Source organism: Eriocheir sinensis, chromosome 37 (genome assembly GCF_024679095.1).
Source record: "Eriocheir sinensis breed Jianghai 21 chromosome 37, ASM2467909v1, whole genome shotgun sequence".
Taxonomy (NCBI): Eukaryota; Metazoa; Arthropoda; class Malacostraca; order Decapoda; family Varunidae; genus Eriocheir; species Eriocheir sinensis.
This window is the reverse complement of record NC_066545.1, coordinates 13570556-13580953: the sequence shown is the minus strand read 5'-3', so window position 1 is coordinate 13580953 and position 10398 is coordinate 13570556.

Below are 10398 nucleotides of genomic sequence, written 5' to 3'. Positions count from 1 at the left end.
AAATCTAGGAAGAAGGAAAGGAGGAGGAAGAGGAAATAAAGATAAGAATAGAGGAAGGAAGAGAGGGAGAGAAGAAAAAATAAGGGATGAGGCAAGGAAAATAAAGTAGAGAGGGTGAGAGAGAGAAAAAAAGGAGGTATGGAGAAACGAATGAAGGAAAGGAGAGGGAGAGAGACAAAGAAGAATGGAGGTAGGGAGGGAGGGAGGGAGGAAGAAAACCAATACAAGATAAGAGGAAAAGAGGATAGGGAAGAAAAAATGGAGGAAGAGGTAAGGAAGGAAGGAAGGAAGGAAGGAAGGAAAGAAGGAAATAAAAGGGAAGGAGGGAGAAAAATGTGGAATGGATGCAGAGAGAGAGAGAGAGAGAGAGAGAGAGAGAGAGAGAGAGAGAGAGAGAGAGAGAGAGAGAGAGAGAATGTGTGACAAAATTAAAGAAGATAAAGTAAGATAAAAGGAGGAGGAGGAGGAGGAGGAGGAAGGAAGGGAGTTATTAGCAAAAGAAAGGAAGTGAAGAAAGTTTTCTATGAGAGAGAGAGAGAGAGAGAGAGAGAGAGAGAGAGAGAGAGAGAGAGAGAGAGAGAGAGAGATGCATTCAGAATATAATAAAATGTTGAAGCGAATTACCGAAGTTCGCCATGAAGAGGAGAAAAAAAAATCAGAATGAGGAGGAGGAGGAGGAGGAGGAGGAGTAGAGAAGAGGAAGAGAAGAAGGAGGGAAGGAGAAGAGAGGAGAGAGAGGAACCTTGAGAAACAGAAGTAGAGAATAAGTGTAAATTAAAAGAATGAAAGGAGAGAAAAGAAACACTGAGAAAGAAAGAAGAAAATGGGATACAAAAATAGAAGAAAAAAACGATGACAAGGCAAAAGAAAACAAGAAAAAGAAGACAGAAATGAGGAAAAAAAATATACAAAGAAATAAAGAAAAGGAAAGGAAGGAGAGAATAATTGAAACATTTTTTTTACAACAAAGGAGACAGCTCAAGGGCACAAAAAAAGAAACAATAATATAAAAAAGCCCGCTACTCGCTGCTAGAAGGAAGAACAGCAGAGAACAGGAAGGAAAGAAGAACCAAAAATAAGAAGGATAAGAAGAAGAAGAAGAAGACGTATTGAAGAAGAAACCCTACTAAAAAAAGGAGGAAGAAGAAGAAGAAGAAGAAGAAGAAGAAGAAGAGAAAAAAGGAAAGCAAAGCCGCAGAAAAGACAAAATGGAGGAAAGGAAAAAAAAGGAAGACATTGGGAAAGGACGAAGGAGAGAGAGAGAGAGAGAGAGAGAGAGAGAGAGAGAGAGAGAGAGAGAGAGAGAGAGAGAGAGAGAGAGAGAGAGAGAGACGAACAGACACAAAAGAGAGGAAGTGAAATATAAAAAAATAAAGAAACGAACTGAAGAAAAAATAAAGAAAAAAATAGAAGAAAGAAACTGCAAGAAAAAATAAATTGGGAGAAGGGAGAAAAAAAGATGAAGCGAATAAAAGGTGAAAAGAGGGAGAAATAGGAGCAATTATCTGGTGAGAGAGAGAGAGAGAGAGAGAGAGAGAGAGAGAGAGAGAGAGAGAGAGAGAGAGAGAGAGAGAGAAAGTAGATGATATGAAGAGGAAAATAAATGACAGAAAAGGAAAAAGGGAAGGAAAGGGAAGGATATGGAAGGTAAGGAAAGGGAAGGGAAGGGAAGAGAAGGAAAGGGAAGGATATGGAAGGGAAGGATATGGAAGGGAAGGGAAGGATATGAAAGAGAAGGGAAGGAAGAGAAGGGAAGGGAAGGGAAGGATATGGAAGGGAAGGGAAGGGAAGGGAAGGGAAGGAAAGGGAAGGGAAGGGAAGAGAAGAGAAGGAAAGGGAACGATATAGAAGGGAAGGGAAGGGAAGGGAAGGGAAGGGAAGGGAAGGAATAGAAGGAAGGAGGAGAATGGAATGAATAAAAGAAATGAGAAAAGAATGGAAGGGAGAAAAAGAGGAAGAAAATGAAGAAAAGAGAATCAGGGAAGAGCGAAAAATGAGACTATAGGAATTGAATACAAGAATTAGGGAAAGACGAAGAAGGAAGAGGAGGAGGAGGAGGAGAAACGAAGAGGAGGAGGAGGAGGAGGAGGAGGAGGAGAAATACCTGACCCCATCCTGCAGGTTCCTACAGAGTTAGGCCGAAGGAGGGACAAAATAGCTCTCCTTCAGATCAATAGTCTCTCTCTCTCTCTCTCTCTCTCTCTCTCTCTCTCTCTCTCTCTCTCTCATTTTCTTCTTATCTCTACATTCATCCTTTCCTCATTTTTTTCCTTCCCCTCTCTCTCTCTCTCTCTCTCTCTCTCTCTCCGTGACTCCCTTCCCTCGTTTACTTCCTCCATCCTTGCATCAATCTATCACCAGCTCTCTCCCTCTCTCCCTCTATCTCTACTTCCCTATCTCCCTAACTCCTCGCTTTCCTCCACCCATCGATGTAAACATTTTCTCATCCCTAATCTCAAATTTCCTCCCCCGCTCCTCCATTCATTCGATCATTTTTCATCTCTCTCTCTCTCTCTCTCTCTCTCTCTCTCTCTCTCTCTCTCTCTCTCTCTCTCTCTCTCTCTCGTAGCTTGACTCCTTGCGCAACAAGTGTCCACGCCGTGAGAGAGAGAGAGAGAGAGAGAGAGAGAGAGAGAGAGAGAGAGAGAAAATGACCAGCACAGGCGGAAAATTAAGCCTAGCAAGTGAGAGAAAGGATATATATAGAAATTATTATCATTATTATTATTATTATTATTATTATTATTATTATTATTATTATTATCACTATCATCAATATTATCATCACCATTATCAATATTTAGTAAACGTAGATTGTTAAAGATTAGTGCAGCATCTTCAGTCACCACCATTGCCTCACCACCCTTACATCACCACCATCATCATCACCACACCAACCATCACTCACCCCTCACCACCAAAGCATCACCATTGCATCACTACCACCATCACCAGAGCAAGAGTCCCTCACCACTCACTACAGCATCACCATCAACACCATCAACACCACCATGTCAACACCGCAAATTGATCCAGACACCCAAAACACCACGCCCTCACCACCACTATAATTGTCACCACTTCATCACCACCACCACCACTGTTAACCCTTACACTCCACCCATTTCCTCACCACCACCACCACCACCACCACTGCAGTCCACATTCACCACCACGCAACACCACAATCACGCCTTTCACCCATTCCCACATGTTCACTACCACCACCACCACCACCAATAACTCAACACCACCACCACACACAGTCAGTCACATCAACACCAAACGTCCCTACATGAACATCTTACACCTGCAGCTTCCCACCACCACTACCACCACCACCACCACTCATATCTCCCTCAGACCGCAGACCACAGACTACAGACAGCCCATTGATTACGCAGACCACAGGCAGCGCTCTCTCTGACACAATTCTACGGCAGATCATTGGTACAGCATCCGAGCTAAGACGAGAGAATGAGATGCGAATATTGATGATGCTGATAGAATAATGATGATGATAAGAAGAAGAAGGAGAAGGAGGAGAGGAATAAAAAGATGATATTGATGATGAAAATGGAAAAGCAGAAAGATCCGTGTAAAAACTAATTAATGGGATGTGAATAGTGATGGTGATGATAGAGTAATGATAGTAAAAGGAATAGGAAGAAGAAGAAGAAGAAGAAAAGGACGAAGAACAAGAACAAGAAGAGGATAATGACGATGATGAAAAAGCAAAAGCAGAAGAAAAAGGAGAATATGATGAAGATAAAGTATAAGAAGATTTAAATGCAGACAAATAAAAAGAACAAAAAGATAATGATGATGATGATGATGATGAAAAAAGAAAAGAAAAAGAAAAACGAGACTGATTATGAAAAGTAAAAGAATAAGAAGATTTAAACATAAAAGAAAAAGTACAAATGATATTAAGTATTTGGTAGTCTTAAAGAAGCTAGCTATACAAAGAAATTAAAATATATACATGAAGAATAATTTTAACGACAGTCATGATGTACCGTTAGAACATTGATTGCTATCCAGTTGCCTTCAATCACGAATGCACAAAAAAACTATAGTAACTGTATAAATAATTAAGAAACTAAAACAACAACGATTATTATGTATGAGAACGTCTGTGAGCTTTTTCTTCTTTAATTTCCTTTAGCTACGAATGTCCCTTGCCCCCTCCCCCCCACATACACATCAAAAAAATATATATAACGATTAATATGCAAACAGTAAAAGGTAAAATGTAATATACAATAAAACATATACACACGCACGCATAAACACGTCGCCAAGATACAAAACAATAGGCTATCATTTACATTCCTACAATAGGCTACCAAACAGAACCTTTGACTATAAAAAGGTAGACACGAGAAAAAGGACACACACACACACACACACACACACACACACACACAGGAAAACAAAAACAGGAACAGACCACGCTACATGAAGATAATGCATCCGTTTCGTGGAAGATAAAAAAAAAGTTAATAAATAAAGAAAAATAAACACCCAGCAAGCGCAAGTTTATGCATATGATGCTAGCGTGAAATGACCAATAAAGAACAAAATATCTCACTCACACCTCAACGCACGCAAAGTTCCGGTGATAAGGCGTGCGTGCATTAAAGAGAAAACAAACAATAACTGCCAACAACAAAACTCGCTCGTATTTTAACGCACGCAAATTTCTGGGAACAATCCATGCGTGATAAAGATTAGAACACCAAAGCAACTACACCACGCGCTCATATCTCAACGCACGCAAATAATGCACGCGTCGTCAGAGAAAACAGCAACACCAAAAACGCACTCATATCTCAACGCACGCAAACACACGGCTCTAAATTGCGTGAGTGAGATAATAACACTGCACTCAATCTTAAACACACGCAAATTCACTCAAACAATGCACGCGTGTCAGAGAAAACAGCAACACCAATAACGCACTCACATTTCAACGCACGCAAACACACGGCTCTAAATTGCGTGAGTGAGATAATAACACTGCACTCAATCTCAAACACACGCAAATTCACTCAAACAATGCACGCGTGTCAGAGAAAACAGCAACACCAAAAACACACTCACATCTCAACGCACGCAAATTCACGGCTCTAAAATGCGTGCGTGAGAGAATAACACTGCACTCACTCCTAAACACACGCACATTCCCTCAGACAATGCATGCGTGTCAGAGAAAGCAGCAACACCAATAACGCAATCACATCTCAATGCACGCAAATTTACGGCTCTAAATTGCGTGAGTGAGAGAATAACAATGCACTCAATCGTAAACACACGCACATTCACTCAAATAATGCACGCGTGTCAGAGAAAACAGCAGCACCAATAACGCACTCACATCTCAACGCACGCAAATTCACGGCTCTAAAATGCGTGCGTGAGAGAATAACTCTGCACTCAATCTCAAACACATTCAGATCTCCCCTGGCAATCCATGCGTGACAGTAAAAACAAAAAACAAGACAAAAACACGCACTCACATTTCAACGCACGCAACTCCACCACCAAAATGCGTGCGGGCGGACTCGCGTGTGTGCGTGCAGTATCTGTCAGTCTATGCCTGGGAGGGCGTGGAGAGGGTGTGGGTGGGAGGCGTCTCAAGGTCGTGCATGGAGGCGGGGACCGAACCCAGGACCAGAGGGGAGGAGGACTACCGGAGGACCACAGGAGGACCAAGGGAGGACCTCTTGTCAGCGTGGCGGTCCGTGGTAGACTGACTGACTGACGAGGCATTTCTCTCCTAGTTCCCCCTTCAAGACCTCCACCTCTTCGCTCCGTTTTCTTTCGGGTTCGTTCGATGGGCGGCTCTCCCTAACGTTAAAGTGTGGTGTCATTTTTCAATAATACGTGATGAGGGTTTCCTGAGTTAGGCACCCTGTGAGTCACGCGAGGGAAGGGTATAGTGGTTATGGGACTGACTGTATCCTTTTTCGCTTGTCTGTCTGTCTGTCTGAGTGTATAGGTTAAGTTGGGCTGGGAGGGGTGATGGATGGGGTGAGGGATGGGGAAGCCAGCTAGAGGGGGGAGCATTGGATGGGTGATAGGAAAAATATATTAGATGAGTTCATGGATAGTGATGTTAGATGGTGCAGGTTATGTTCACAGGAGCTGCCTTGCATATAGACTTATAATACCCATGGCCTCTTGCAGAATCCTTACGTGCTTATATATGTTCTTATGTCATTGTGTGATTGTGAGTACGAGGAATGGTTAGGGTAGGGTAGGATGTGGGTAGGGTGCTGACTGTATCCTTTTTTGCTTATCTGCCTCGTATGTGTGTAGGAGAATGTGTGATTGTGTGCGCGTGTGAAATGACGTAACACTCTCTCTCTCTCTCTCTCTCTCTCTCTCTCTCTCTCTCTCTCTCTCTCTCTCTCTCATCAAAGCACTCGATATAACAGTCACACGAAGCCACACGAAGCCATGGCAGCCAGCAAGGGGGCGGAAGGGGGACAGGGCGGAGTAGAGGACGGAGTGGAACAAGGCAAGGGGCGGGGCAGGGCGGGGTTGGGAGGGGTAGTGCCGCCTTTCATTAGCCCAAATTTCCCCCACACAAGCATTATAAAGACGCGGTTTCGGCTCCCTGTGGTGGTCAAGCCTAATTTAACGTTGGTGGGGCGCCGTTCGTGTTGTTTGGTCAGAGCCTCGACAAAGGGAAGGAGAAGCCGTGTAGGGTAAGGCTGGTCGGCGGGTCACAGCCACACAAACAGATTCAGGGAGTGAGTGAGCAGTGTAATAGGTCGCTCAGTAGGGTCTGTATTTCATTTAAGTCTCTCTTTTAGTGTTGGAGTCTCGCAATGTGGTGCTTAACTGGACTGACCGGATGCTTCTTTCTTCACGCGGGGTTTGGTAAATTTTCTTGATAGGATAGCAAGTGAACAGTGCACATCCAACATGCTAACTATTGGGGAGCATACGTCTGTGGGTGCCTCACTTCACTTACTACATCAGGCGAGATTTAGACGTCAGTGAGTAACTATTTTCAGACATGATTCCCATATTTCCTTAAAACTTTAATACGCACGATTACATTAATATATAGCCTCCCTGCATAAATATATACTTCGGGTAGGGGGAGGGGAATGTATGGGAGGAGGAGGAGGAGGAGGAGGAGACTAGACATCCGAAAATACTTCAAATTAATGAATCCTTAACCCAAAAGACCCCGCGACGCCTGCAAAACACCTCACGAAGACTGCGAAAACATGTTAAGAGAGAGAGAGAGAGAGAGAGAGAGAGAGAGAGAGAGAGAGAGAGAGAGAGAGAGGAAATCAATCAATCACTGTACCTTTTTTATATATTTTGATGGAGCGCTGGGATGACAAGCTTCTCCCTTTCTTCTTTGTTATGATCCTTTTTTTGGGAGGGGGGAGGTGAGGGGGGCAACACAAGAACCAAGCCATATAGCCTACATAAGATACAAGGAGATCGAAAACATTATCTTATCAGTCTGCTAAATCTGTCTTAGGGATGATTATTTACAACGCTGAATATACAAAGTGTGATGTGAAGTGTAATGCAGATGGCGGTGAGGGAGGAAAGTGAGATCACATATATTTATACCGCCACAAAACATTAATTATCAGTCTAAAGTTATATTCATTTAATCTTAATTATATTCACTCCCGCATCTACGAAGGAGTGATATTGACAGTAGCGGGAGAAGTAGGAGAAGCGGAAAAGGAGATGAAAAAAAAAGGAAGGAAAGATTAGGCTATTACGAGATGCCAGCTCTATACTGCAAAGTGTTTGAGTGGGGTTACTGACTCAAGATTACTCATTCTATTCACTCCTGAGTCTATAAATGTGGGATGCAATTAGAGGCGGGATGAGATGGAGGGGGAAGGAGAGGGAGGAAGAATGGGGAAAAAGGAGGGAGAAGGGAAGGAAGGAGGGAGAAGGGGAGGAAGAATAGGGAAGGATGGAGAAGGGGAGGAAGAAGGAGGGAGAAGGGGAGGAAGAATGGGGAAGGAGGGAGAAGGAGGAAGAATGGGGAAGGATGGAGTAGGGGAGGAAGAAGGAGGGAGAAGGGGAGGAAGAATGGGGAAGGATGGAGAAGGGGAGGAAGAATGGGGAAGGATGGAGAAGGGGAGGAAGAAAAAAGTGGAGTACAGTCAGTCAGTCAGTGGCGTGAAGTGGTGAAGGAGGAAGTTGAAAAAGGGAAAGAGGCGGGAGATGGAAGGGAAAAAGGCGGATAGAGGAAGGAAAAAGGCGGGAGGGGGGAAAGGAGCGGGAGAGATGGAGGGAAAAAGCCGGGAGAGAGAAGGGAGAGGGGGAAGGAGAAGGGAGGGAGGAAAGACGGGAGCAAGAATGAGGTATGAGGTGCAAGCTACCGGTGTTGTAATTATATATAATGTAATATCCCACCCACTTCTTATCGGCGTCTTCCTGTTCGTCTTCCGCCTTACATTTTTCAAGTTTACCCATAGTTCAAGCTTACCCATATAGTTCATGCTTATCTATATAGTTCAATCATACCTATAGTTCAAGTTTACCTATATACTCCAGGCTTTCCTATTTCAAGTTTTAAACGACGAGGATATTATAGGCTACGGCGTTTAAGCTTATTTTCTTCGAGGTTATCTATCGTTCAAGCTTCCCTATTTCAAGTTTAGCCTACGTTATATGAGGGGAGCTATTAGGCTATATATATTTTTTTTACACATCAATTTGTTTTACCATAGTTCAAGCTTCCCTATTTCAAGTTTAGCCTACGTTATTCAAGCCTACCAATATATACTCCAAGCTTTCCTATTTCAAGTTCATATGAAGGAGGCTATTAGGCTATATTGTTTAAGCTTACATTCCTCAATTGGTTACCCATAGTTCAAGCTTACCTGTTTCAAGTTTAGGCTATGTTATTCAAGCTTAGCACTTATACTCCCCATTAAACTCTTCTTACGTACCTTACAAGCGGGGGTAGTGAAGGATAAGGGCCGGGGAATGCCTATATGGGAGCTCAGTATGACTATAATATTCCCCTCCTTCAATGGCAGTCAACAGTTCCTCCTTCAACTTGTCAGCGAGCAATGTCACCTCACCAGTCACTGCACTCACATTGCCACCAAGCCTTATCTGTTATCAGGGAGGTGTCAGGTGTTACTTTTTAATGTGATTTACACGCTGGTGATTATGTATTGAATAAAGGCTCAGTTGTTACATTCCCCTCTTTTTTTCCTCCTTTCTCAACCCCGCCTCTTTCTCCTCTCTTGTCTTGTTTATTTTCCTTCCTCCTTCAATAGTTTTCTTCCTCCTTTTTTTTCTCCTCTTCCTCCTTGTATCCCTTCTCCTCCTCCTCCTCCGTATGTCAGAGTATTTCCCTAGCGTTAAAATATATCAGTATAATCTCATTTTCCTCATTATTTTAGAAACTCCGTTGGCTTGAAATATTATAGATGTCCTCCCCGCCTCCTTCTCGCTTCCAAAGACTTATCACTGTAACTTAAGAGACGTCAAGAAACATGGGATTTGTCAAGTGATAATGTGTAATGGTGGGCTTACTAATCTAATCTTAAGTTGCTGGACGAATAAATTAAGACGATAATGACCAACTGACTGCACTGACTGGCTGACTATAGGAATGAATTAATGAATGAGTAAGATGTTGAGTATCAAACGTCGATCCCAGTGAAGGTATGAATTAAACCATCTAACCTTCACCAACAGTACGTATTGCAAAGAGGCTGAATTAATAAATGTGATATGAGTCAGGGCCGTCATTCATGTAACTCGATATTGTCCTGAAACGTGCCAGCAGACTAGGAAAAGACTGACTGAGATAAAGTATACTAATTTCCTTGCGGGTATTAAGTCCTCTTATACCTTGCCTTGACCACTCATGTACGTATTAATAAGTTCTTTCTTTCTTTAGTAATTTGATTGGGCTTCTACATCGAGGAGTTAAGAGTAGGAATCCTTAGGTCTATTGAAGGAGTCTAGAATCCTTAGGTTCATGAGGAGTCTAGAATCATTGGGTCACATCAAGGAGTCAAGAAGCCTATATAGAATCCTTGGGTCCATTGAAGGAGGAGGAATCTAGAATCAGTGGGTCACATCAAGGAGTCAAGAAGCCTATATAGAATCCTTGGGTCCATTGAAGGAGGAGGAGTCTAGAATCAGTGGGTCACATCAAGGAGTCAAGAAGCCTGTATAGAATCCTTGGGTCCATTGAAGGAGGAGGAATCTAGAATCAGTGGGTCACATCAAGGAGTCAAGAAGCCTGTATAGAATCCTTGGGTCCATTGAAGGAGGAGGAGTCTAGAATCCGTGGGTACCCTGAGTGAGGAGTCTAGAATCAATGGGTCACATCAAGGAGTCAAGAAGCCTATATAGAATCCTTGGGTCCATTGAAGGAGG